General features: G+C 38.2%; 1 pseudogene; it reads left to right on the forward strand.

Moving 5' to 3' along the window:
* LOC100618094 (pre-mRNA-splicing factor SLU7-like) overlaps positions 1 to 14,415 on the forward strand; it is a 37,845-nt pseudogene extending 23,430 nt beyond the window's left edge.
* Positions 14,416 to 27,410: the final 12,995 nt, after the last annotated feature.

Raw genomic sequence — 27,410 nt, forward strand, 5'->3', positions numbered from 1 at the left:
ATTAATCTCTTTTTTTGTTACCATTTATTTGTAAGAATGTATAACAATATATGTAACATAGCAATAATATTATATGGTTTGTTTTAAATATATAATAAATTATAATAAATATGCTTATCCAAGAGAAACAAGTCCTCATATCATCTATGTCCCAAAATCTATGTCTCATTCTCCCCCCTTCCCCAAGAAGTCAGGTAATATAAGTTGTACACATATTATCATACAATATATATTTCCCTGTTTGTCATGTTGTGAAATAAGATATATATTGCTTTCATTAGAAAAATTTCATGGAATAAATAAAATGAAGAATGATATATTTCAATCTGCATTTGGACTCCTTCTATTCCTTTTATGGTGGTGGATATCCTTTCTTTGTCCTGAGTCCCTTGGAGTTGTTCTGGATCCTTATCTTGTCAATAATAGTCAAGTCATCCACAGTTAATATCTTAATTGATATCTTTTGTTTTTTCATTTTATTATTTTTATAAATATAATAGAAATATACTACATTTATAGATATATTTATTTTTATTATTTTATTTCATTTTTATTCCAAATACATTTGTTTTCCTTCTTTACCTAGAAAGCCATTCCTTATAACAAAAGATAACAAAGAAAGATGAAAACAATTCTTGAAAAACTCACCAAAATATCAAATGAGTCTGATAGCATACTTAGTGTTTCATACCCATAAATTCCACAGCACTGTGAAGAAAGGAAGGAGATATATTTCTCATCTGTTCTTTGGGGTCCAATTTTGTGATTGTAAGTATATAGTTTCTTTCTTTTTTCTCTTGCTCCCTTTTTTGTCTTCATTTCACCTAGATTTATCCCTGTATGCCTCCTCTTCTTCCCACAGAGACATCCCTAATAAAAAAGGTAAGAAAAAATTAATTAAAAATAGGTAAGCATAATGAAAAATATGTTCTATGCCACATTCAAGAATTATGGACCCAATCTCTTTGAGTGAGAAGGGAAAGTTATCTTCTGATATTTCTTCTTTGGGACCAACTTTATTCTTTATAATTTCACAATATTCAATTACAATTGTTTTGTGTTTGCTTTACTTTCCATTTACATTGCTATAATTCTATGTATTGTTTTCCTGGCCCTACTTAATTCACTCTGCATCACTTTGTCTAAGTGTTTCCATTCATGCTTCACTGTATTTCTCATATACATCGTTTCTTACAGCACAGTAATATTCCATTACATTCTTGTACAACATTTTGCTTAGTTATTCCCCAATCAATGGACATCCATTCCCTCCCCTCAATTTTTTGCTATCACAAAAATTGCTGCTATAAATAATTTGGCACATTTGGCTGCCTTTTTATTGACTTCCTTGGCATATATGCCTATCAGTGAAATCTCTGGGACAAGGACATTTCATTCACTTTCTTTTGCATATTTTCTGACTGCTTTTCTAGTTCTAATTTTTCATGGTGTGGCTTTTGTTACTGAGGTTGTATGTCCATTTTGATTTAATTGTGATGTATTGTATAAGATATTGGTATAAATCTAATTCCTGTCAAATTTCTTCCAATATTCTGCAACATTTGCTGTCAAATAGATAATTTTTCACCAGGTAAGTTACATTCTTGGGCTTATTGAATACTGGGTCATTGAGTTTAATTGTTTCTGATTCTTCTTTATCTAGCCTGTTCGCTGATTTACATTTCTGTTTTAAACCAGAGCCAAATAGTTTTGATGATCGCTACTTTGTGGCATAATCTGAGGTAAAAATTCACATTTATAGAGTACCATATATATGGAGGGAATTAGTGGGTCCTGTCGTGTATCCAAGATGAAAAAAAAATTATTTCTACCTGCCCTCAAAGTGTTTAATGTCTAGTAGGGGGCATGGAATACATACTGAAACAAATATAATACAACTTACAATATGATTATGCATATGGAAGAAATCAAGTGGAGTGGGCATGAGAGTTGTAGGAAGGAGAGATCACTTCTAGCTGGGGAGATATGGGAAAGCATTAACACACTCCTTTTTCCTTTTATGCACCATGTCCTGCTCCCATAGTGGGCTCTTGTTGCCATAGTGCTCATATGAATGTGAGCCATTATTATTACTGTTGCAGGATATTGTACCCTTCAGCCTACCCATCTTATAAGGTCTTTTCCTTCCCTAATCCCACTCAGGCCATAAGCAGCAAGGACTCCACCATCCCAGCTTCATAGGAGGTGATATCCCAACCAAGATAACTAGCTGATATGGGAGAGGGATTTTCCTTCACTGGCTTTTAAAGGCTAATAATATACTCTCCCTAAGTAATATTAACATTGGAATATTCTTCCTGAGGGGCAGCTAGGTGGTTCAGTGGATAGAGTGTTGTGCCTAGAGCCAGGAATACTCATCTTCCCAAGTTCAAATCTGACTTTAGCCACTTTCTAGCTGTGTGACCCTGGGCAAGTGACTTAACCCTCAGTTGCTCATGTGTAAAATGAGTTGGAGAAAGAAATGGCAAACGCCTTTCCAGTATCTTTGCAAAGGAAAACCCCAAAAGGGGTCATGACTGAAATGACTGGACAAAGATAGTACTTCCTGAACTCTAAGCCAAAGTGAGTAATTGAGAACATTCCAAACCTTCTGACAATCTGAACAGGGAGTTTTTAAAAAGGAGAACGCTCCCTATAAATCATAGTAGAAGTTACATGCCTACTTTACCTATGTGTAAATCCAGCCCCCTAATCAGGGATAGGGATTATTATCCCAGGATCTGTGCCCTTTGACTGTCCAGAGTTTCAGTGTTCCTGCATTGTTTTGAGTAAGTAGCTCTACAAAGAGCAGAACAGAACAGAAGGAATGTTGGCTGACTCTTTGACTCCATCCTGGTATCCATCTTTTACTACCCAGGACAGAATTATGGTTTTGTCTGAAGGACACTACAATATCCAGATAGAAAATGCCATTGATAGAGAGCTTTTACTACATCCAGATTATCAGCAGTTTATAGACAAAATAAGATAATGATGCCTTGGGGATTTTATATGTACTTTATGTTCTTCAAAGCACTTTCACATGTGTTAAATAGTTTATGAATTGGATGGCAATTTTGTGATATGGGAACATGAGGTGTTGCAATTCCTAGCATACAGTTGAGCAAAATAAGGAGAGAGAAGTGAAGGGACAGGTCTAAAATTACCCATTAGCTGTTGGGTGGGAGGCAGCATGGCTTGGCGGAATGATGCCCAGTGTAAGGGTCAAGAGACCGGGGTTTAATAGCATTGCTAGTAGGCAGGCATGTGACTTTAAATTACTTAACTTTCATCAATCTCAGTTTCTTTTTCTACCCAATGAAGGCTTTGAAATAGATGATTCCTAAAGTCCTTCCTAGCACTAACTCCTATAATCCCAGTGACTTTCCCCCTTACTCAGTAGATAGCACTACCTAACTGTGTACCTGTGAGATCCTATGCTAGCTACAGAAGTGTCTTGGTAGTCAGTGGCCATGAAATTATATAGTTGGAGAATTTTGGAGAGACACAATTCTTGGAGGATGGAGAGGCATATAAGGCTCCAAGGGAAAAATCAGTTATCCTCTCCACATCACAGTGTAGGAACAGGTGTTATGATCACCTTTGTTGATGGGGAAACGGAGGCACCATATTGCTCTTGTCACATTTGTATGGTGTGTTATTGGTGCTCTTCCTATGAAAAACCCTATTAGACAGGTAGCATAAGCATTATTATTTTTTTTAATTTTATAATATTTTATTTGATTGTTTCCAAGCATTACTCATTAAAGACAAAGATCATTTTCTTTTCCTCCCCACCCCACCCCCAGTAGCCGATGCGTGATTCCACTGGGTATCACATATGTCTTGATTCGAACCCATTGCCATGTTGTTAGTATTTGCATTAGAGTGTTCATTTAGAGTCTCTCCTCTGTCATGTCCCCTCAACCGCTGTAGTCAGGCAGTTGCTTTTCCTCGGTGTTTCTACTCCCACAGTTTATCCTCTGCTTATGAATAGTGTTTTTTCTCCTAGATCCCTGCAGATTGTTCAGTGATATTACACCGCCACTAATGGAGAAGTCCATTACATTCGATTATACCACAGTGTATTAGTCTCTGTGTACAATGTTCTCCTGGTTCTGCTCCTTTCGCTCTGCATCACTTCCTGGAGGTTGTTCCAGTCTCCATGGAATTCCTCCACTTTATTATTCCTTTTAGCACAATAGTATTCCATCACCAACATATACCACAATTTGCTCAGCCATTCCCCAATTGATGGGTATCCCCTCATTTTCCAATTTTTGGCCAAAACAAAGAGCGCAGCTATGAATATTTTTGTACAAGTCTTTTTGTCCCTTATCTCTTTGGGGTACAGACCCAGCAGTGCTATGGCTGGATTAAAGTTTAGACATTCTTTTGTCACCCTTTGGGCATAGTTCCAAATTGCCCTCCAGAATGGTTGGATCAGTTCACAACTCCACCAGCAATGAATTAATGTCCCTACTTTGCCACATCCCCTCCAGCATTCATTACTTTCCTTTGCTATCATGCTAGCCAGTATGCTTGGTGTGAGGTGATACCTCAGAGTTGTTTTGATTTGCATCTTTCTGATTATAAGAGATTTAGAACACTTCTTCATGTGCTTATTAATAGTTTTGATTTCTTTATCTGAGAACTGCCTATCCATGTCCCTTGCCCATTTATCAATTGGAGAATGGCTTGATTTTTTGTACAATTGATTTAGCTCTTTATAAATTTGAGTAATTAAACCTTTGTCAGAGGTTTCTATGAAGATTTTTTCCCAATTTGTTATTTTCCTTCTGATTTTAGTTACATTGGTTTTGTTTGTACTAAAGCTTTTTAATTTGATGTAGTCAAAATTATTTATTTTACATTTTGTGATTCTTTCTATGTCTTGCTTGGTTTTAAAGTCTTTGCCCTCCCAAAGGTCTGATATGCATACTATTCTGTGTTTACCCAATTTACTTATGGTTTCCTTCTTTATGTTTAAGTCATTCACCCATTTTGAATTTATCTTGGTGTAGGGTGTGAGGTGTTGATCCAAACCTATTCTCTCCTACACTGTCTTCCAGTTTTCCCAGCATTTTTTATCAAATAGTGGATTTTTGTCCCAAAAGCTGGGATCTTTGGGTTTATCGTATACTGTCTTGCTGAGGTCGCTTTCCCCCAGTCTATTCTACTGATCTTCCTTTCTGTCTCTTAGCCAGTACCAAATTGTTTTGATGATTGCTGCTTTGTAATATAGTTTAAGGTCTGGGACTGCAAGGCCCTCATCATATGTGTTTTTTTTTTCATTATTTCCCTGGATATCCTTGATCCTTTGTTATTCCAGATGAATTTTGTTATGGTTTTTTCTAAATCAGTAAAGAAATATTTTGGGAGTTCAATGGGTATGGCACTAAATAGATAAATAAGTTTGGGTAGGATGGTCATTTTTATTATATTGGCTCGTCCTATCCATGAGCAGTTAATGTTTTTCCAATTGCTCAAGTCTAGTTTTAGTTGTGTGGAGAGTGTTTTGTAGTTGTGTTCATATAGTTGCTGTGTTTGTCTCAGGAGATATATTCCTAGGTATTTTAATCTAGGTGATTTTGAATGGGATTTCTCTTTCTAGTTTTTGCTGCTGAGCTGTGTTGGAGATATACAGAAAAGCTGATGACTTATGTGGGTTTATTTTGTATCCTGCAACTTTGCTAAAGTTGTTGATTATTTCGATTAGCTTTTTGGTTGAATCTCTAGGATTCTTTAAGTAGACCATCATGTCATCTGCAAAGAGTGATAACTTGGTCTCCTCCTTGCCTATTTTGATGCCTTCAATTTCTTTTTCTTCTCTAATTGCTACTGCTAGTGTTTCTAGTACAATGTCAAATAGTGGAGGTGATAATGGGCATCCTTGTTTCACTCCTGATCTTATTGGGAATGCATCTAGTTTATCCCCATTGCAGATGATATTAGTTGATGGTTTTAGATATATACTGTTTATTATTTTTAGGAACGACCCTTCTATTCCTATGCTTTCTAGTGTTTTTAATAGGAATGGGTGTTGTATTTTATCAAAGGCTTTTTCTGAGTCTATTGAGATAATCATGTGGTTCTTGTTGGTTTGCTTGTTGATGTGGTCAATTATGTGGATCATAAGCATTATTATTATCTCTATTTTATAGCTAGTTACACTAGACTCAGAGGTATGGAGTGACATACCTGTAGACAGCTAATGTGTATTGGAAGCAAGATTTATAACTAGGGATCTTGACTCAAAATTTAATGGTCTTTCCACTCTATTTTTCCCAAATAATAGCACATAGCACATTCCCTGGCACATGTTGGTGCTTAATAAATGTTTATTGACTGACTAATAGCTTTTCATTCTGTGATACATTCAACTTTACAAAATGCTTTCCTCACCATAATCTTGTGAAGTAGGTCTTAACTTTCTCATAATCCCCTAGTGAATTAGTGGTGGAGGTCCTTCTGGCATCCTGGGACTTTTTAAGGAACTAGTTTCTGTTGCATATAAATTGAATACTTTAGGCCACTGGTTTCAATATATTGTTTGTGGGCATGGAGCTTGGATCAACTCCTTGGAAGAAAGTCCAATGTCAAAGGTCCTGTGATGTTGGGAGTGGACACACTTGAGAGAACAAAGAAGAACTGTGAAGATATTGCTGAGGCTGCTATTGTCACTGCTCAGCCCTTTATGTTGGCTGTTCTCAGGCAGCTTGCACCACAGTCTGGAACACAAGGCTTCTCAGGGACACAGACAGTGCAAGGGAGCATAGTGACTCATATGGAGATCCTATGAACATCAACAGGCTTTTGACGGGTAGTGGTCTTCCATGAAGCACTCATCTGGTTCACAGTCTCTTCTTTTCTCTAAGTAGAAGAGTTCTGTGATAGCAGCAGAAGGGGCCAGTCAGTAGTTCCCATTCTAGATGCTTTGTTTCTACTTTCTTTACCTGGTACCTTCAGTGGACCTCAGAATAGAAGCAGAGCCAGAGCAATCTTTGGAGTTTTCCTCACCATTCCTCTGCCCTAGCTTCCTTAGTGGGGCAGCATTCAAATGTAGAGAAATGAAATTAATTTTAAAACCATATTAGATTTAGTTTACATGAGTTTTAAAGTGTTTGTTCCAGAAGGGGGAAAACATGGTCTCTGTAAAAATTAGATGTGAGTAGAGTCTGATGGAACAATTATTTTAATTTATTTATTTAGAATAATTTCCCATGGTTACATGATTCATAATTTTTCTCATCTCTCTTTCTTCCCTCCCTCCTGGAGCTGACATGCAATTCCACTGGGTTATGCATATATCAAAACCTATTTCTATATTATTCATATTTGCAGTACAGTGATCTTTTAATGCCACATCCCCCATCAAACCATGTGATTGATCATATGTTTTTCTTCTGCATTTCTACCTCCACAGTTCTTTTCTCTGGATGTGGAGAGTGTTCTTTCTCATTGTCCTGGGTCATTGCATTGCTGCTATTAGAAAAGTTGGTTACATTTGATTGTACCACAATATATCAGTCTGTATACAATGTTCTCCTGGTTCTGCTCCTCTCACTCTGCATCAATTTTTGGAGGTCATTCCAGTTTACATAGAAATCCTCCAGTTCATCATTCCTTTCAGCACAATTATATTCCATCACCCTAAAGGAACAATTATTAAAGAGAGCAAATGCATGAAGATGAAGAGAATTCTTTGATAAACACCCAGCAGTCAAATATCTGGTGGGTGGGGCAAAAAAATTACTCATTACTGATTGAGAAAAGACCATCATAGGAGATATACATTCTTATTGTATACTAGAGGTCCTTGATTTCTGACAGATAATATTTTAAGGAATGGTCTTGAGAAATGCTTTCAAGGATGCAGTTTTTATTGGCTCCCTTCTGTGGATTCAGCTTGGACCAATCCCCTGGTGGTGCAGTACATGCACAGACTTTATGGTAGCTTTGATGACATAGTAACTCATGTGCAAGAGTTACCCAAGGGACATAGGTGGGATATAGTCTACTATTTTCCCTCATCAGGAGAGGAGACCTAGCAGAAACCTATTGACACACACACACACACACACACACACACACACACACACACAGACACACACACACTCTCACAGAGGCAGGAAAATGCTTCTGAGGTTGAAGACTACTGTGGCTGTTTCACCTCTCTCCTCTGGCTTGCCCTTTAATTCTTTTCCCCTATCTCTCCCACCTTTGCGTCTTTGCTGGTTCTTAATACTTAGTGTAAAGATCAAAGTATCAACATGACCAATAATGATGCCTCATCCTCCTTTGCTAAAATATTCAGGCTGAATTGTAGCCTTAGCTTTGGAAACACACTAGGGCTCTCCTGATGCAATGGTCACACCTACCTCCTTCTGTCTCCATAGTTCAGCTGCATTGCCTTCTGTCATGTAAATAATGTGACTGTGACCTCTGCAAGCAGGATGGGGCATAAAGTCTGTTCCTTCCTCATCATGCTAATAGAGAGAGGCAGCCTACTGTAATGGAAGGACCTGAGAATCAGGAGATCTGGGATCCTGAGCTGCTGCAGAAACTAAAGAATTTATCATTAACTGTAGTCGTCAAGCTCAGAACTTCATCTTTGGCAGTGGGGAGTTTCAAAGACAGATACTTAAGTTATGGGGGCAGTAAGTGTTAGCGTTCTTGAGCCAGGGAGCTTCGTTAGCAGTTAAATGAAGGGGCTAGACAAGATAATTTCAAAAATCTCTTCTAGCTTTGGCATTCTATAATAGAATGATTCTCTGAACCTGAAGATGGGGAGGGAGAGGGAGCCAAGAACATGGAAGCTGTGTGAAAAGGCAAGGGCAGACATCAAGGCAGAGTTACCAATGCAATATTCCAAAAACATGTCAGTCCATGGCATGTCCTCTCACTGCTTCTACTTTAAGAAACTCCAGGGGTTCCCTATTGCCTTTAGGCTAAACACACAACTTCTATATAGCTTTTCATGTCTTTCATTCTCTGGCTTTAGGATATCTTGACTTGACATTGGTTGGATGGAAGGAAAATGAGTAAGGCACCAATGATGAAGCCAGACTGGGAACCAATAGGCAGAACCAAAGAACCAACTGTGGTTCATGAAGCTCAAGGAGATAAGAAGAAACAGGAAAAGATTAATGCATTGCTAGGAGGCAGATACTTCCCTTTCTTTATACGTGAGTTGGATTTTGTCCCAAATAACATAAGTTTGCTGCTCAGGTTGTGGCCCCTCTTTTGTGTTAAGGGATAGGCTGATTGGCAAAAGGATAAAGGGGAAGCTTGAAGAAGTCCACATAAATAAAGAATTTCATTTAATGTTGACATAAGAGACTAAAAAGGGTTTTTTAGTAATAATAAATGTAGAGTTTTAAAATAACAATAACAGGGGCAGTTAGGTAGCTCAGTGGATTGAGAGTCAGACCTAGAGATGGGAGGTCTTGGGTTCAAATAGGGCCTCAGATACTTCCTGGCTCTGTGTCCCTGGGCAAGTCACTTAACCCCCATTGCCTAGCCCTTATCACTCTTCTGCCTTAGAGCCAATATACAGTATTCACTCTAAGATGGAAGGTAAGGGTTTAAAAAATAATAAAATAACAATAACAGCTGATAGTAACATAGCACTTTAGGGTGTGCAAAGTGCTTTGCATAATTTAAAAATATTGATAACTTTTTTTTATATCATCCTCATTTTCAGAAATGCACCTCACTCATTACCCTACACAAGGAGCCCTGTCCCTTGTAAACAAAGAATGAAAAAGAGTGAAAAAACCCCTAATCTAACACATCATCTGAGTTTGGCATGATAGGTGGTCTTCTATTCTATAACCTCCTGCCTCTGGCAGAGGAGGGAGGCAGGTGCATTGTCTTGTCTTCAGGGCCAAGCTTGGTGATTAAAATTATATATTTACATATATATTCTCCTTACCAACCAATGAAGTAGGTATTATTGTTATCCTTGTTTTAAAGGTAAGGAAAACAGGCTGAGAGGTTAAAGTACTTGTCAAGGTAATAGACATCTGCGGTAGGCTTTGAATTCAGATCTTGAGCTCTAGTACTCTATTCCTTATGCTACCCTACTTTAAAAATAATAGCTGGTAGAAAAAAATACCTGGTAGAATTGGCAGGGTAGAGGAGTGGTCCTATGTATAGGCCTAAACAAAGGTAGTTATGGGAACCTTTCCCCTTTTCTCCTTCGAATGAGTAGTGCTCCTCCAGGTGCCAGAGGATATGGCTAAACTCTGCTCCTCTTGCCCCATTCTGCAGAGGATGCTAAACTCTGCTCCTCTTACCCCATTCACCAAAGTTATAGCTGATAGGCAAGTCACTGATTTTGATAGCCTTTATAGCAAGCAACTGCTCTTAAGTTGGATTTTTTCAGTAATTGGATGACAATTAAAGAGAAAATACATTTTTAATCAGTTTTTTGAACAAGTGAAGAGTGTTCCCTTGGGTGGCAAACACTCCTCCCAGATATCACTGGAACATCAAGAAGTGATTCCTCATATCTTAACCTGGCATTCAAGGCAGAGGTATTTTGGGGACCTGAAGAAGACAGGACCTATTTACTTCAATGATGGGAAGCTCCCAGATGAGAGAAAACCATTCTGATCATTCTCTCTATAGTGAAGACTGCACACAAGCCAGAGAAACATTTGTTGACTTGGGGACAGGGGGGAGGAGAGGAGAGATAGGAGACAGAGACAGACAGAGCTAGAACAACACAGTCAGAGAGACAGAATTAGAGAGACAGAAACACAGAGACACACATGGAGAGGCAGATTGTGAGGCAGATTTGGAAAAGGGAGATATTGGAAACAGAAACATCAATTAGGAGGCATTTGCAATAGTCTAACTCAGAGGACTTGAGTTAGGATAGTGACCATGGGAGTAGAGAGGAGTTGGAGATGAGATGTTGTAGAGGTAGAATTGACAGGAATTTGTAATTGGTTAAGTCTCTGGAAGTGAGGGAGATCAAGTTTAGGATAGTAATCATAGTAATTAGCATTTTATAAAGCACCTTCTTTGTGCTAAACATTTTGCTAAGCACTGTACAAATACTATCTCATTTAATCCTTACAACAACCCTGGGAAGTAGGTGCTATTATTGTTCCCACTTTACAGTTGAGGAAATTGAGGCAAACATAAATTGTATTTTGCCCAAGGTCATTGTAGCTAGTAAATATCTGATGTCTGATTTGAACTCGGGTCTTCTTGACTCCAGGATTAATGCCCTATCTATAGTGCCACCTATTTTCTAATAAGATGAAATGGATGACTTTGATATTGTAAATCTGTATGATTGAAAGATTGGAGGTGCCATTGACATTTTATTTTTTTGGGGGGGCTAATAATAGTGAGTTCTATTTTGGACACTTTGGGTTTGAGATATTTATGGGATATCCAGGTAGCGGGCAGGTGAGAAGATTAAAAGTGGAGCTCAGAAGAGAAATGAGGACTGGGTATGTAAATTTGGGAGTCACTTGCATAGAGATAATATTTAAAAATTTTTATAATTTATGTTTTTAACATTCATATTTTAAATTTTTTTGAGTTTTGAATTTTCTTCCTTTTTCCCTCCCTTTCCACCTATTGATAAGGCATGGTTTCTATTCTATTTATCATGCTAGAGACCTCCCTAGTGACACTCTTTAGTTTGTCAATGTCATTTCTAAAGTATGGTACCCATAATTGCCCTAGGTGTATACTGACATACCAATATACACCTGTAAGCACCCAGAACAACTTTCTGCAGTCCTGGTTCTAGTATGCATTGTTTCAGGGAAGAGGTGAGTTTGAATTCTACCTCAGTCACTTACTAGCTATGGGATCCTGAACAAGGTACTCAATCTCTCTCAATTTCAATTTCTTTATCTATAAAGTTACAAAAAACGAGTTGCAGAAGGAAATGGCAAACCACTCTAGTATCTCTGCCAAGAAAACATCAAATGGAATCATGAAGAATTAGACACAACTGAAAAACAATGAAGACAACAACAAATAAAATTAGGATAATAGTAGCACCTACTTCAGAGTTGCTGTGATGTTCAGGTATTATATTACATAAGATATGTTATATTGTATGCATAATACATAATACTATATATAAAATATGAAGTGCTTTGCAAAGGTTCTAGATATAGTAGATATTATTATTAATTGAGGAGATCGCCATACTGGGGATTCTATACTGATAAAAGCATAGACTAATTGTTAGGGCTTTCCATGTAATATTGGTAATAAACTGAACTTACACTTTACTAAATACTCCTATCTTTTTCATATGAACATCTGTCTAGCCATATTCTTTGCTTATTCAGTTAATGTGTTGAACCCAAGTGTAGGACTTTACATTTACAGCTGAGTTTTATCCTTAGTTTTGATTCATCATTCTATCCCACTGAAATGTTTTTGGATCTGACTCTGTCCCCTACCATGCTTATAACCCTTCCCTTGAACATACAATAAAGGGTGCCACATATACATTCATCCATATCACTGATAAAAGTGTTGAATAACAGAACAGTACAACACCTGGAACAAAGGACAAACCCCTGTGATCCTCCTCTAGAAAACTTTCTTTCAGGTGGCCGTTGATGTATTTAATCACTACTCTTTGGATCTGGTCATTCAACCTGCTCTGGATCAGCCTAACAGTAGAGTCATCTAGCCTTCATTTCTACCAAGGGACATTGTTGTGAAAGGATGTGACAGATAATTTCTGTGATGTCAGTTTCAAAAGGTTAAGATTGTCCACTAAGCCTCTTTAACTTCCCTGTAATGGTTCTTTATGAATCTAAAGAAACAGTTCAGTAAGATGGAGAGAGCACTGGCCTGGAAAACCAGGATTTGGGGCAATTCTCTTTGCTTCCCAGGGTCTCAATTTCTTTATCTATAAGATGAGAGGCTTTGAAAAGTTCAATCCTATGGTCTCTTTTCCAATTCTGACACTATGACTTTGTAATGCATGAATTTATTTAAGCCCTTTTTGAACACAGTCATTTTTGGGGGAGTGGTACTTAAGCAACCTCTTGGATCCAAACATCTCTAGTTCACTAGATTATGCTTCTTTAGAGTATATGGAATAACAAAAGTAGAAGGAAAGAGGATACAGGTTCAGAAGATACACCTGTGCAATATTTGGAGACCCTCAAAGCAAATTTTGTAGCAAACATTAAAAGTAATTTTGACTGAGTTGAGATCTCCCTGAACTCAATAGCACAGGTGTAGATAGAGAGTGAAAAAATTATCTTGGTGATACAGTAATAAGCTAATATAGAATGCCTGACAACTCAGGGGCTGGAAATTCATAAATATATTCATATTTTCTTCACAGAAAGATTGATTAAATATCCCAGAACAAAGAACAGTATGTGTGTGCATGTGTGTGTGTGTGTGTGTGTGTGTGTGTGAGAGAGAGAGAGAGAGAGAGAGAGAGAGAGAGAGAGAGAGAGAGAGAGGAGAGACAGAGACAGACAGACAAAAAGAGAGAGAGAATGAAAAATGAGTAGGGAGAGTGAGAGAGGAAGAGAGAACAGGAAAGGGGGAAGGGAACAAAAGAGAGGGAGGAGAAAGCAAGGGAGAAAGGAGAAAATATGGTAAAGATCAGAGGAAGGAGATAAAAGCAGAGAGATGGACAAATGGAGGGAGAGAAAGATGGGTAAAAAGACAGAAAAAAATTCTTTGTAAGCACATCAACTATGAATAATGAATATTCATCAAGGACGTAAACACCTACTGCCTGATACATTAGAACCTGGAAATATAAAATTAACCTGCCAACAAACTGTGGTTAAGGTCATATTTAACATTAATCAGTCCTGGGAAGTGTATTTCCATGGCTATTGGGGAGGGGGTTGGAAAGGGCAGAGCAAAGGGGGAGGTAAGGAAATGCCTCTTTCTTTGTATTATTCTTTGAAAACTGCCATCAAATTATTTCAAAGGAAAGGGAAAAAATGATTTCTAGTTGATTTTAGGGACAGAAGGCTTGTTTAATGTCTTGGGTATCACTCATTCTTAGAAGCTATAGAGAATCTAAATTTTGAAGAGTTTTGAAGAGTTGACTGACCCATCTTGACTTATATACATTTCACTCCATTTCCTATTGACTCTTTTATTTTCTATAACATTGCACATTTCTGCAAAAAGAAACCATATTCGACTTTTGTACTAACAGTAATGCAATGATACAGGACAATTCTGAGGGACTTATGAGAAAGAATGCTATCCACATCCTGAGGAAGAACTGTGGGAGTAGAAACACAGGAGAAAAAGCATTTCCTTGATAACACAGTTCAATGGGGATATGATTGGGGATGTAGACTTTAAACTATTACCCTAGTGTAAATATTAATAATATGGAAATAGGTCTTGATCAATGACATATGTAAAACCTAGTGGAATTGCTTGTTGGATATGGGAGGGGGTGGGAGGAGGGGAGGGAAAGAACATGAATCATGTAACTATGGAAAAACATTCTAAATTAATTAATTAACTTTTTTAAAAATTTAAAAAAGAAATCATACTCCAGTAAAGACCACTCCTATAGGTAATGAAAGCTGCTGTGAAGAACATAAAGTATGACATGTGTTTAGGTTGAGTTGACATGTGTTTAGGTTGAGTGATGGTCAGAGAACCTGGGAGGTGCTGAGAGAATAAAGGAAGGAATGGGAAAGTAACATTGTGACTACAATGACCTCGAAAATGCCCCCTTTCTCCTTTAGGCTGCATGGTTCCTGTGGTCTAGGATTTAGGATCTTTAGTCAATAGTACCAGATTGTAGAAGATTCTGACCTAGACAATTTCTGGTTCTCATTTTCTGTCTGTAGAATGTCTGTGATAGATCAGCAACAGTGAGAAGACAAAGGACATTCTTGTAAGAGGATCTGGAAGGCCATATAGAGATAGTGTTTATTGGTAAAGCTTCTGGGGAAGATGTGCTACAAGTACAAACCAGGAAAGATCTTATTCTCTAGGTTTTCTCTCACTTGGTTGGCTGCACCCAATCATCTTATTCTGACTTAGAAAAAAACAACACTTTTAGTTATACTGAACTTCATAAACACCATCACATTAACATTTCCATATACAAAGAAGAATAGATAGAAGATAGTATAGAAAACTGAATTTCCATTGTGCACAGTTTGCTTTAAAAAAATGATAAATTTATTATGTTCCAAAGATGTTTACTGGTTTGTGTTTTCCTCTAAACATCTTTCTTTTCCTTTAAGGGCATTTTTATTGCTTCACAGACATGAATAAAAATTTCTTTTCTTACATTATTATTTAATTTTTACCTTAAAATTTTTATTTTTATAATTATACTTTATTAAAAATTAATTGACAATCATAAGGGGTATAGGAGAAAGAATGCTATCCACATTGAGGAAAAGAACTGTGAGAGAAGAAACACAGAAGAAAAATAAATGACATTTGTTTATATGGGTATATGATTTGGGGTTTTGTTTTTAAAAGATTACTCGATTGCAAAAATGAATAATATGAAAATAGGTATAAGCAATAACATTTGTATAACCCAGTGGAGGTGCTTATAGGATCTGGGAGGGGAGAAAACAGGGGGAGGGGAAGAAAATGAAATATGTTAGCATGGAAAAATATTATAAAAATTAAGTAAAAAAATTCATATAAAATTGAGTTCCTGGTTCTATCCCTCCTTTCCTCTAGTCCTTCCCCTGCTCATCAAGACACTTGTTATAAAAAATTTCCCCTGTTTTTTTTGTTTCTCTTCTAATCTTGGTTTTATTGGTTTTGTTTGTACAAAACCTTCTTCATTTAATGTGGCCAGCATTATCTATTTTATATAATATAATGTTTTCTTTGTATTGTTTGATCATAAATTCTTCCCTTATCCATAGGTCTGACAGGTAAACTATTTTGTGCTCCCCTAATTTGTTTATGGCATCACCCTTTATTTCTAAATTATATATTCATTTTGACTTAATCTTGGTACATGGCATGAAATGTTGGTCTATACCAGTGTTGGTGAACATTTTCAAGGTCATGTGCCCAAACTACAACTTCAAGCTGCCTGTGAACCTCCTGCATTACCCCAGACAGTGGAGGGAGGAAGTGTTCATTTTGGGTGGCTGAAAAGAGGGGAGGGGCATGCAAAAATGTCCTCAGGTGTTGTGGAGAGGGGGACTGGAGCAGCCTCCTCTATGCTAAGCCCTCACCAACAAGGGTCTATATCCAGTTTTTTTGCCATATTGTTTTCTAATTTCCCCAGCAGTTTTTGTCATGTAGTGGTTATTGCAAAACTTGGATCTTTGGGGTTTGTCAACACTCTGTTACAATGGTCATTTACTACTGTGTTTTGAGTGCCTAAACTATTCCATTGATCTACTTGCTCCCCAACTCATTGATAGAAGATGATATTGTAAGCAATATGATGGCAATTATACATGTGAAGTCTTTGCATTGTTATTAATGACCTTCTCCTCTCCCTTCAATACTCTACCCTCCTAAATTAAAACAAAAAAGGAAGTCAATTTCCTTGGTAATCCATAAACAAAGTCAAGCAAAAACAAATCCATATTTTGGCTATGTCCAAAAATATATTTCATTCTGTACCTCTATGCTATCAACTGTTAAGAGAAGTATGGTTTATTATCAGTCCTCTAGAATCTTGGTTGGTCATTGCATTGTTCAGAGTTCTTTAGTCTTTCAAAGTTGTTGTCTTTCCAATTTGTCATTGTACAAATTACTTACCCAGTCCTGTTCAGTTTACTGTGCATCATCTAAGGTTTATCCAAATTTGTTACTTTCATCATTTCTTACAGTGAAATAATTCTTTTTGTGTTCTTATACTATAAATTGTCTAATTGATTGGCATCCCCTTATTTTCCACTTCTTTGCTAAAATAAAAAAGTGCTGCTAAGACTATTGTTTTGCATGTGGGTCCTTTTCCTCTTTCTTTTATCTTGTTGGAGTGTAAATCTAGTATGCTGGCTTTGATTTCTTGAAAGATGTTGTTACTTCCATTATCAGCATTATTAGCTGCCTTCTCTCAGCCTAGTGTTTTTCTCCATCATTTACTTTTCTCCACTAGTGACTCCAGTATATCCCATAACAAAGTTTTACTGATTTGTGCAGATGAGGAGAAACACCAGGACAGTACTACTAAGATACCTGAAAGGAGAAAGTCCATCTGACAAATATACAGATGCTGAAGGAGCCCACTTATGAAACTTTGGAACTATTGGCCAGAGCCATACTGAGAACCATTCATTTATGATGTCCTTACTTTAAAAAATGTTTTGTTGGTGCCTTTTCATTTTCACATCATGGTCATTTCATAAGTTAGTCAGTCCCCACATGGAGGAGGTACCCTTCCCTTGTAACAAAGAAATCAGGTAGGTAAACTTTTCTGCAAAGCAACCAAACCTGACAGGATAAAGAATCAAATTTTAATCTATGATGGATTTTAAGATTACTCATTCCAACCCCTTTATTTTAACTATGAGGAAATTGAAATCAACAGAGATTAGATAAATTGCAGAAGGTCAAGTGACAGAGCCAGCATTTGAATCCAAGTCTAAATTTCTTTTGCATCACATTTTTCTGCTCTGATGCCCCCCCCCCCACCTCCAACTTTCTTCCAAGAGAAAGGATGTGCATTTCATTATCTGTTTTCTGGGACTGAAGACATTGCAATTTTTCTGAGTTCAGTTGCTTTATTTTTTAAAACCCTTACCTTCTGTCTTAGAATTGATACTAAGATCTGGTTCCCAAGCAAAAGAGAATTAAGGGCTAGGCAATGGGGGTTAAGTGACTTGCCTAGGGGCATATAGTTAAGAAGTGTCTGAGTCCAAATTTGAACCCAGGACCTTTGTTTTTAGGCCTGGCTTTCTATCCATTGAGTCTCCTAACTTTCACATTCAGGTACTTTTTAATGTTGTTTTACATTATTTTACCTATTATGTACTGTGAGAGGTAGCAGGGCACAGAGGATAGAATTGTTGTTTGTTGCAGTTCTTTTTTTTTTAAGTTCACAATAAAATTTTAATCATAACTGAAGGTGACCTTTGTAAAATTAAGTTGTCCAGAGTCCAGTAAAATGGTCACTGGTGGTCAGAGTAACCACTGAAGCAAAGTCCATGAATATAATTTAGTATGAAGCCGATGTGTTTCCTATGTTGTCAGAAGCACTGGCAGCACAACTTTGGGCTACATTTGTGGATTAGGCTGTGCTGGCTAGAACAGATGGGGCACGATTGAGACCCCTGGCGGAATTTGTGAGAATGACTCCAATAGAGCCTCCGGTGATCCATGGGGTCAGATGGAAAGCCACAAGTCAAAAGCTCCATTTCTTCTTTTGAAAATTGTTCATACCCATTGACTATCTATCTATATCTATGGGGGAATGACTCTTAGACATATATTTATGTCAATCCTTTTCATATCTTGGATATCAGATTTTTTCAGAGTTTCAATGCAAGAACTTTTAACCAAATGACAGTCTTTAAGTGCCTTTCTAGCACTACAGTTCTTTGATTCTATTCCATAATTCTATGTATTTATGATATCCTTGTCCACAGCAAAGCCTGGGATGAGGGGAGGAAAAAAATCCAAGACAAAGCTCATCCAAAATTTTCCCCTCTTTCCATTTCCACGCCAGGGAACTTGTAGGGCTAACAGTTAATTATTGGGAATTAGGGAGGAAAACCCCTCAGAAAAATTACTTTGGGGTGAAGAATGGGTAGGGGAGACTCTACTCTTTAGTTCTAAGCATAGAGAATGTTAGAGTTGGAAAGAGGCCTTAAAAGTCATCTAGTTTTGAAGGTGGGGAAACTGAGACCTGGCCAGAGAGGTGAGTGGTTGTTTCAAGTTGAAATCACTGATTAGGAGCAAAACTGTGGTAAGAACCTAGGCCTCCTGATTACAAAGTTGATGCATTTTCCACTGCAAAAGATTGCCTCTTCTTCACTGCTAAATATCCTCCCTTTTGTCCTGACCTTTGTCTTCCTCAGCTGTTGATTGGCCTTTAAACCTCCTAGGGCTGTCACCACTAACCTCACATGGACGTCAGGTACATGTCCTTTCCTCCTTTCCCAGCAGAGCAGCACAGGATCTAGGGGCAGTCATAGTCTTGCTACAACATTAGAAGGAATAACATTAGGAGCCATGGAGAGAAATGCTATTCTCCCAGGAAGCTCTCTGCCCCTGAGCACTCGGTGCCTCTTGGAGAACCTTCTGCTAGCTGCTAAGATGACTTACACAGGAGGTAGGTGTGACTACTGCAGCCAGACAATCTGTCTGCCACAATGAGCAAGGAGGAATTCACTGCCAGTAGCAGCTAGGAGCCTTTACCAGGTGATGAAAAAAACTTTGCTGGAGAACCTCAGAGAGGCAGGCTCCTGGGGAAACTTTATGGACAAGTACCATGCTATGTAAATACATTTACTGGGACAGAGCTGTTTCTCATGCCTTGGAGGCTAATTCCAAGAGCAGTGTGGCAGGAGCTGTCTGCCTCAGAGCGATTGACAGGGCATTGGGGAAGGCTAAGCCAGCCTGGATTTCTTGCCTTTCTTTGGCACATTTACCTACTGAGTGGAAAGAATAGGCTCAGGGGGACAGCCATGTTGGGGAGATAACAGCCACAAGTTCTCATTCCCATTTCATATCTCCCTGCACAATCAATTGCACATCAGCCCAGACCAAGGGTTCTTCTTCGTGTGTGTGTGAGGGAGGGACCCTTTCAGCAGTCTGTGAAGCCTATGGATCTCTTCACAGAATGATATTTTGTTGCCTACATTCATGATTGAAGGAAATGCTACATTTTAGTTGGAGGTTAGTGAAAATAGAAATGTTTGATTTTTTCCCCACCCTGGTTAAGGATCCCTGGTCCAGGCTTTTATTACTCTGTTTTGCCTCCCTTTGTGGTAGAAGTTGAAGCACCACATGATTATAGGATCTGGACCTTGAAGGTATCTTAGATATCAGCTTATCTCACAGATGGGAACACTGAGGTTCAGAGGAATGGAGAGACTTGCCTAAAGTGCCATGAGTAGTGAGCATCATGGTCAAGATTTAAACCCAGGTCTTCTGATTCCAAAATCAGAGTGGACACCTAGAAATTGTAATGAACTAAAATCAATCTCCATGGGTGCTGAAGAGCGGAGGAGTTTGACTTGGAACTTCCCCCTAAGGGGAAGTGTGGAATGATAGAGCCAGCTTGAAATTGAATCAGATCCGAGATTGTTAAAGGCAGAAGGGATCTCAGATATTTTAATTCAACCCCTCATTTTGCAGATGAAGAGACAGAAGGCTAGAGAGAAATTATTTTCCCAAGGTCTTTCAGCTAGCTAGCAGACATAGTCGACTGTATATCTCTTGCTTCCCAGGCCAGTGTTCTATCCAGTGCATCAAAACCATGACATCCTACAGCCTTCTGGACATATATAACCCACTGGCTATAAACTGTAAAGTTCTAGAGCCCCTTGTTCTGTACTAAGTTGTTCTAGAACTTTTATCTCTAAATTTAGCTTGGAATCCTAGATTTAGGATTATAAGGAAACTGAGAGCATGGGATCATATAATATTAGATTTAGAGCTGGAAGAGACTTTAGAGGTCATCAAATCCACCACCCTCATTTTTGAGAGGGGAAAATTATCTTTGGAGTCATAAAGCTAGTTAGTACCTAAGGCAGGATTTGAATTGAGGACCTCTTGAATCCAAGTACAGTGCTCTATCCCTTACTCTGCAGTGCACCTATTATTTCCAATCTCCTTTTCAGGGCAGGCATCTTGGTGACAGGGTATGGCTTGACCAGTAGTAGTTAAGTATACCATCATCCAGACCACAACAATTTGGTGCTTCAGATCCAGCACATTTATTTTGGTGGAAACATACTTCTAATTTGTCTTGATACTATCTTGAAAAAGGGAAGGAAATCAGTAACTCTTGTGCCTTTAAAGTCAAGCTAAGTGCTCAGGTTCCTGGGTTTGAAGCTTGGTTCCTCCTGGGTAGAATACAACAGTTCATTCTTTGTTACATTGCTCAGCAATTGTTCTTGAATTGTGGCTTATTTGTAGTGAATTTATTTCCTCCCCAGTCAGACTTGGGTTTGTTGAGGAAAGGGACTATATCTTCAATGTTTAAAAAATTCCTCATGGTGTTCTGGACAGTGTGGGCCCTCTTTAAATGCTTTTTGATGGATTGGTGTGAGAAGATATAGAGTGGAATCAATGTGTGTATAGACCAGCCAGGAGGAAAAGTGCTTTGTGGTGTGAAGGTCTGTGGTTTTGTCATTATGGCCATTTTCCATGGATTTGAGAAATGTTCAGCTTCTTTTTGTTGGTATTCTCAAGGTAGGAGAAAGCCTCAGTGCTGAGATGTGTTATATAGCAAAAAATAATCTCCTAGAGGAAAGTGACAGAAGCCTCAGTTCTTGAGTCATTAAAAACTGGATTGGAAAAAGCCCTGGAGGATTGATCAGAGGAAAGCTGTCCTGCACTAGGGCCTCCCTAGAGAGAGTTGCTGCCTGACCCATGGGGCTCTTTCCATCTCCGACTTCTACAATTCATCAAGTTGGTCTCTAGGGGAAAGTATGAAGCCTAAGCACAGATTATGGGAGCTCTCCAGTGCCACTCCGGTGCCTGGGGGGGGGGGTGATTATTATAGCATATATGGCAGCCACCTTCACCAACTTCCTGAAAGTTTGTCCTTTTGACCTACCCCTCTCCTCATTGTGACTCAGCCCAAAGGAGAATTGACTTAGACAGTTGGGTCTCTGGGTTTTTTCTTTTCTTTTCTTTTCTTTTTTTTTTTTTTAACCCTTACCTTCTGTCTTGGAGTCAATACTGTGTATTGGCTCCAAGGCAGAAGAGTGGTAAGGGCTAGGCAATGGGGGTCAAGTGACTTGCCCAGGGTCACACAGCTGGGAAGTATCTGAGGCTAGATTTGAACCTAGGACCTCCCATCTCTGGGCCTGGCTCTTGATCCACTGAGCTACCCAGCTGCCCCCTCTGGGTTTTTTTCTTAACTGCTGCTTTTTCAAACACAAAACCAAACTTGAATTCCTAGTGTAAGGAAAGGGATTCAAATAGCTTGAAGGCCAATAATGTAAATTTTATGTGTTTTTCAGAGAGGATTGGGGAAAGTTTAAGAAATAAAAAGGAGAGCATCTTAAAGGAAGCTGAGTCTGGAGAAAAATAGAGATGGTCAATTATCTTTGTATTTAGAGTTGAAAGGGAACTTGAGTTCATCCAGACCATTCCCCTTTGTAGAAGAATAAATAGGGAGATCAGAGAAGTTAAGTGATTTGTCCCAAGTCACACAGGTGGTAGTAAAGAATCAGAATTCAAACCCAGTCCTTTGATTCCAGAACCAGTGATTTCCCCATTATATGATGTTGCCTGATTTCACAACTGGTAATGCACAATGCAAAGGCACAAAATTTTAGAGCTGCAAGGTATTGGATTCGATATAGTTTAATTAGATTTACTTAGAATCCATGAGTTTATAAATGACAAAACGGAGATGCAGAGTGACTTGCTTAAATCAAAGATTGTTAGTGGCTAAGCTAGGACTAGATTCATCAAAAAGAAGGAAAAGCAAACTCTTATTTTGCCTCTACTTTTCTTACATAGGAGAATGATCTTCAGATTGGGAAAGCTAAAACCAGAAAGAGTGAACCGATAATTAAAACTCCACATAAATAAGTGGCAAAGGATTACTTAATTGCCTCCAATGAATTCAGGTCATCTAGTTTTGAAGGAATAATATCTGAGGTATTGGAAAGAACTAGCTGGGGGCAGAGTCAAGATGGCTGCTTAGAAGCAGCAAAAGTCTAGACCTCTGTGAAAACCCTTCCACATCTATCAAAAACAAAGTGCTTCAAGGGGACAGAAAACCAAATCTAACAAAAGGATAGAGCTGGGGGACTCTCCTGCTCGATTCCACTTAATAGGTACACAGAGAAGGTTGAATTCTTGGGTTTAAGGAAAAGGAAGAAGGCAGGTCCCAGGACTCCTCCCCCACCTACTGTGCTAAGACTCTGGTGATTGCTGGAATCTTGGGGGCAAAGGCTCCAGCCAGGAGGGAGTGCCTTGCTGCCACAGCTATGCCAGGCTCAGGCTCTAACCACAGCCAGCAGGGAGGCAGCTGGAGAAGAGTTGAGGAGGGGAGGGCAACCTAGTCTCAGCCACTACTCTCCAAACTTGGGCCTCCATTTTTGACCTCAGGGCACATCCAGCTCCACAGATCAGTTCCACTCTGGCTTAACCTAGTTTTATCAATAGGGCAGATAAGAAGCCTTCAGAGGGCAGGGAAGCTCAATATCCAACATCCCTCCCCCAGGGACTGCCCTGAGCCCACAACCTCAACACAATACCTTGATAACAGGGTAGTTTAGGAATTATATATTGATAAAATTTTGATAAGATAAAGAAACTTGGAGTTGTCCCAGAGGCAGGAGAGTGGATGAGCCAGAGTATATGAGTTTGGAATTGGAAGGGGGTAGGGCAGAAAAAGTTGGTTGATCCTTGACTGTGTTATTAACAGCTATTCTGCTCTGCTCTGCTCTGCTCTGCTCTCCCTCTGACCATAGCTCTGTTTGTGACAGGAAAGAAAGAGAACTCTTAAACCATTTTGAGGGTTTTTTTACTTTCTTTCTGTGGAGGAACAAAAGTAATAAGAATTCCTTAGGCCTGCTTCTGTGAAAACTGAAAGGAGAAGACCAGAAAGTCTGCTTGCCTAGATACCAAGTTTTACCTTAGAGCCACACTACTCAGGGAGCCTTTGAGACATCTTGGCTCACTGACTTTTCCTACTTGGAGACACTCTTAATATAAATAATTTACTTTTATTTAAGGATTATAAATAGCTTAGTCAGATAGTGCTTTTATGGGTCTTAATCATTGGTAAGGAGTTTGAGAGTAGCTTGAGTGAATTCTCAAAATCTGAAGAAATTCACTGTGAGGTGAAAGAGGATTGGGTGGTGAATCTAGTTTCCCTTAAAATAAAGGCATCCTGCTGTTATTAATCCTTATTCCTTATTATATAATATAAATAAGTATATTTTATATAGACATATTTTTCTCCAAGTAGTCTGTGTACTGGCTCAGTGAAGGGAAGTTCACCCTTTAAGGAGGGGAGCTGAAAATACTTTGTGATAACAGTATCCTCCTTATTAACATCTTTTATTATCCCAATATTACAGTGGGAAGCATATCTCCCTTCAGCTACCACACCTTCACCTATACCTTCAGCTTGCTGCCTGCTGGAGAAGATCTGACCTCAGGGATCACTTATACTCCATCAGCCTAATCTAGTCAATCATCAGAGCATAGAGGCAGCCCCTTCATAACAGAATAGCCCAAACCCACAGAGCAGCAAACAACCAGAGGAGCAAGATTACAGCTAATGACAGGGGACAAAGAAGATAAAAATATGAGTAAACAACAGAAAAAAAAAAAGAAATTACAATCAATAGCTTCTATCCAGGTAATAAATAAAGAGCAAATGGGACAGAGGAGGACAAAGAAATACCAAGCAAAAGCCCAGAAACTCCAGCAAATTGGACTTAGGATTTGGAAGAATTCAAAACACAATTCAAAAAACAATTGAGAGAGGCTGAAGGCAATTGGGAAAAGAACTTAAAAAGCAAATATAAGTCATATGGAAGCAGAGGCACATGAACTAAAACAATAAAATAGTGTCTTGAAAGCCAGAATTGACCAGTTTGATAATGAGGCAAAGAAAGTAAAAAATGACCTACAAAGAAAAACAGACTAGAAGGAGAAGGATGACTAAAAAGCCAGGGATGAAATTCAGTATTTAAAAATTAGAATCGAACAACTTGAAGCAAATGACTTCACAAGGCAGCAAGAGTCTATAAAATAAAATCAAAAGAATGAAAAAAGTTGAGGAAAATATGAAACACCTCATTGATAAAACTATAGCCCTGGGAAATAGATCCAGAAGAGATAATTTAAGAATTATTGGACTACCAGAAAATCATGACAAAAGGAAAAGCCTGGACATCATTCTACAGGAAATTATCCAAGAAAACTGCCCCAGCATTCTTGAACAAGAGGGGAAATTAGAGATTGAAAGAATCCACAAATCACTTCCTGGATTTATTCCCCAATTGACAATGCCCAGGAATGTTATAGCCAAATTCAAGAACTACCAGACCAAGGAAAAGATACTATAAGCTATTAAGAAAAAACTGATCATGGAACCACAATTAGGATAACATAGGACCTGGCTGCATCCACACTGAAGACCAGAAGGCATGGAATATGATATCCCAGAAAGCAAGGGAACTGGGCCTACAACCAAGAATCAACTACCCAGAAAAATTGACTATCCTTTGTGAATCTTAAAATTTTTCAGATTGTGAATCTTAAAACTTCTCAGACTCTACCTTGGAACATTTGCTTAAGGCTATTCCTCATTTTAAACAATGAAGGTACTTAGTCAGGAATATATGTGAGAACTTAACATTACTCCACCCATACTTAAGCATACATTAGGGAAAGATAAAGTTGTAAACTCCTTACTGAACAATGAAAAGTACTTACCCCATACTTAAAATAAAGCTAAAACTCTTAAGCTGTGTCTGTTTTTAGATCTAATACAAAAAGGTGCTAAGTATCTATGAAGGTCAAATTAATCACTAAAAGGTCAAGCAAGCTTAGCAAGAAGTGTGAGGTTTTAGTCTACTCAGGTGTGAATTACTCAAAAGTTTTAGTTTACTCAGGTGTGAATTAAGAATGGTCAGTCCTGTGAAAATGTTTACTGTGATTGGTAGATATGAAAACTTAGGGGAGTGACATAGGAGAAAATTCTCTTTAAAAGGAGGTCAGAAGGTCTATGGAAAAAAGTGCAGCTTTGGTAGATGAGTTGGAGCTCGGACTAGTTGAAGTAGCTCGATCTCTCTGAAGCTAGAATCTTGCTTGGGACAAAATCTTGTGGTGAGTGGATTAAAGACTGACTGGTCTTTCTTAAAGCTCAGGCCTAGGCCCCTTTTCCCATTATTTCCTCTTACTCTCTCTCTCCTTTTCATTAATTCCTTAATTTGTATTAATTAAAATCTCCATAAAATCCAGCTGAGTTGGGTATTTCATATTTGGGAATTTTTCCCATGGCGACCACTTTATTTTTAATATAAAATCAAGACACTGTCTTGAAACCATATTTTTGTGGTCACAGTTTAAGGCAACCATTCTTTTAACTGTAACACCTTACAGGGGAAAGTATGGTCATTTAATAAAATAGAAGACTTCCAAGCATTTATAAAGACCTGACTTAAACAGAAAAGACCTGATTTAAACAGAAAATTTTATGTCCAAACACAGAACTTGAGAGAATCACCAAAAGGTAATTAAGAAAGGGGAAAAAATTTTAAGGGACCCAATAAGTTCAAATGATTTATATTCCTAAAAGAAAGATGATATTGGTAACTCTTAAAAATTGCTATTATCATCAGGGTAGCTAGAAGAAGTATACTTAAATGGAACAGTGACAAACTGTATAGGATGAAATGTATATATATGTATATATATATATGTATGTATATATAAAAACTAGGAGTAAAAAGGATAATACTAAGAGAAATAGGAAAAGATGGGGTAATTTCATAAAGAAGTGCATGGGGAGGGGGGAGAAGAATAATAAAATGGAAGAGTAAAAGAGGTTGAAGACAGTCTCCAAAAGTTTTTTAATCATTATAGTGGGAAGGGTCAGAAAGGTTCAAATGGAAGGAATACATTCAACTCCAAATTCAATCAAGGTCATCAACATCAACAACATCATCATCAACATCATCAACAGCAACATCAACAACATCAACATCATCAACAATATCATCATTATCAGAAATAATCAACATGAGCAACAACATCATCAGCATCAAAAACAACTTCATTATTGTCAACATTATCAACATCATCAACATCATCATCCATGTCATCAACAACATCATCAACATCATCATCATCAACAACAACAATATCAGCAGCATCATCAACATCATCAACATCAACATATAACTATCCATCTTTTCCTGACCCAGGAAAGATTTTGCTGGATGGCCTAATTTAATAGCATACTATGGAGTGTAAATCTTGAAATTTCTCAGATTTGTGAATGTTAAAAATTTCCACATTGAGGAATCCTCCATTGAAACAAATTCCCTACTGGAAACATTCCTCATTTTGATGTGAGAACTTGCCAGGATCAGAAATGGGAGGACCTCTACTCCACCCGTACTTAAGACTGCTTTAGGGGAGAAAACTCCTTGCTATGGGAGGACCCCTACTCTACCCATACTTAAGACTGCTTTAGGGGAGAAAACTCCTTGCTAAACAATGAAAGTACTTGGACCCATGCTTATAAGAAGGCAAGGAGTTCTTTGAGCCATGCCTGTTTTTAG

The sequence above is a fragment of the Monodelphis domestica genome, chromosome 5 (assembly GCF_027887165.1).
Source record: "Monodelphis domestica isolate mMonDom1 chromosome 5, mMonDom1.pri, whole genome shotgun sequence".
NCBI classification, from domain to species: domain Eukaryota; kingdom Metazoa; phylum Chordata; class Mammalia; order Didelphimorphia; family Didelphidae; genus Monodelphis; species Monodelphis domestica.